The sequence below is a fragment of the Tupaia chinensis genome, unplaced genomic scaffold (assembly GCF_000334495.1).
Source record: "Tupaia chinensis unplaced genomic scaffold, TupChi_1.0 Scaffold147608_1, whole genome shotgun sequence".
In the NCBI taxonomy this organism is placed as follows: Eukaryota; Metazoa; Chordata; class Mammalia; order Scandentia; family Tupaiidae; genus Tupaia; species Tupaia belangeri.
In genome coordinates, this window is record NW_006207460.1 from 876,811 (window position 1) to 879,320 (window position 2,510).

At 41.8% G+C, this 2,510-nt stretch overlaps 1 pseudogene; it reads right to left on the reverse strand.

Moving 5' to 3' along the window:
* Window positions 1-253: 253 nt before the first annotated feature.
* On the reverse strand, window positions 254-383 carry LOC114006418 (uncharacterized; annotated as a pseudogene).
* Between the last annotated feature and the right edge of the window lie 2,127 nt (window positions 384-2,510).

The following is a 2,510-nucleotide window of genomic DNA, read 5'->3' on the forward strand; positions in this document are numbered from 1 at the left end:
TTTCTCTCTCTCTCTCTCCTGTGACTGCATGTATCCTCTGGTAAATATTTTTTTTTCCACTGCCAGTCTCTTTTATTGACCACTCAGAGCTACATTAGCTGTTGCCACCAGGAATTCTGCTTTTCCTTGTGTTGCCCTTCCTGTGTCTCCCAGCTCTGCAGAGCTGGCTCCCAGGAACATAGGCCTAGAAGACAAAGGAGTCACCCTGTGGGATCCGGCTGCCTTACCCTGCACCACCCTATCTTCAGGGAAGGTGTGTCTGAAACCACCCCCAGGGTGCAACCAGGCTACACCACCAGAGGCCGGCTTCAGTGTTCCTCTCTCCCTCCTTGTGTGACCATCAAGACCAGGTTCAGATCCAATGGGAAAGGGAACCGGAGGGTGGTCCTCTGGCAAATTTTAAAAAAGAATAAAGGAAGAAGAAATATTTTTTAAAATTTTAATGTAGTTTAGGTTCTTTTTTTAAAAAATATTTATTTTAAATTATATTTATTATCATTATGCTTCAATTTTGACCAGAGAGAAATGGAGAGTGAGAAAGCAAGCTGCCAGGTCCAGGACTATGAACCATGGTTTACCATGTGGGAGTCCAGTACCTCAACCACCACACCACCTGCCAGCCCCAGGTTTTTATTTATTTATTTATTTATTTTTTAAAGAGATTTTTGCTAGAGGGTGCGTATGCTCACCAGAGAGACAGAAAGTGAGGAATCAGGGATGGCCACACTGCACACGGCATGAGTTTTAAGCCACCAGGTCTGGGACTCAAACCATGGTCAACTACGTGGGAGTCCAGCAACGTAACTGTTATACCAACTGCTGGTCCCAATGTAGTATAGGTTCTAATACAACCATGAAGTAAATTCAATCTGTAATATACTTCATGGGATCACGTTCATATTTTTAAAACAAAGTCTCTTTACACTAGAGACTCAGAAAACAGTTTATTTAGTTTTCCCAAAGATGAATATGTTTCTGTGGTACCTTCCATCTTCAGGAAATAAAAATGTGGCATGCTGCAGGGAATTGTCACATTTGTTCTCCTTGAAATTTCTCATGTACCTGCAGCAGATTTCAGGAGACAGTTCCTACTTTTGGCATTAGCTATCCTATATTAGAGTACATTACATGGTGTCACTCCACTCAAGCCTGGTTCAATAAAGTTTGTCGTCAGTGCAGCATAGGAAGTATTATGTCAGGTGATGTCTCTGTACCCAGGGGTGATGACAATTAGCAGATTTCATTCTATGCTGAATGCCTAACCCATCAAACTACCTTTCTTCTAATAGGAGAGAAGGGAAATATAGAAGATGACCTTGAAAGAAAAGAAAGGCAGTAATAAATCAAAATAAGATGTCACTTTGATTAGATAGGACATTTACATTCCAGTGATAATGCAGTCTCGTTGCACAAGATAGAAAGCAGCCAGTTCATCTCACCCTGGATTTTCATTCAGGTTTGGAAAACTGTTGGCTATTGAATAGGTCAAGGACCCAGTCAGGAAGCCCCTGTTTAGGGAGGAGGTAGCCCTGACTGACCAAACCAGAGATCTTTTCATGAAGATCCATTTAATATTGAATTCTTAAGGATAAAAGAGCCTTTTCTAGATTTTTAAAAATAATTGTTTATTCAATCTTATTTCATTATCACTATTCTTTCAGTTTAATCAGAGAGAAAAACTGAGAGAGCTTCAAGTCACTGGATCCAGAGCTCCAACCAAGGTCGGCCATGTGGGAGTTCAGGGCTGCAACCACCACGTCACCTGCTGGCTCTAGTTTTTTTTTTTTTAAAGAACTTTTTAAAGACCAGCAGATGGTATAATGGTTACATCACTGGACTCCCACATCGTAGATCGTGATTTGAATCCCAGACCTGGCAGCTTAAAACTCATGCCGGGCGCATGTGCGTGCATGCCTAAGATCCTGAGAGGAGAATGGAGGAGAAGGGATTGTGGCGTGACCATCCCCCCCTGGGGGGGGGTGATTTCTCACTTTCTGTCTCTCTGTCTCTCTCCAGTGAGCACAAGCTCCCTATAGCAGAAATCTCTCTCTTTCTCTCTCCAAAAAAGATAATTTTTAAAAATGTTGTTTTATTAATCATTATTATTACTATTTTTTTATTTTATTGTCATTATTTTATTTTTTATTTTTCTTTTAGGTTGATCAGAGAGAGACAGAAAGAGAGAGAAGGAAAGTGAGAAAGCAAGCTGCCAGGTCCAGGACTCAACTGTGGTCAGCCATGTGGGGGTCCAGCCACCTTAACCAGCACGCCACCTGCTGGCCCCAGTTATTATTACTGTTTTTAAATTTGCTATAGGACATGTGTGCTTGCCAGAGAGAGACAGAGAGAAACTGAGAAGGCTAACTGCTAGGTGCAGGACTTGAACTGCAGTCGGCCAAGTGGGAATCTAGCACCTCTATCACCGCGCTACCTACTGGCCCCAATTTTCTTAGTTTAAAGGGCCAGAATTTTAATTTATTCTTGAATAGTGTGATGTAGTGAAAGGAACA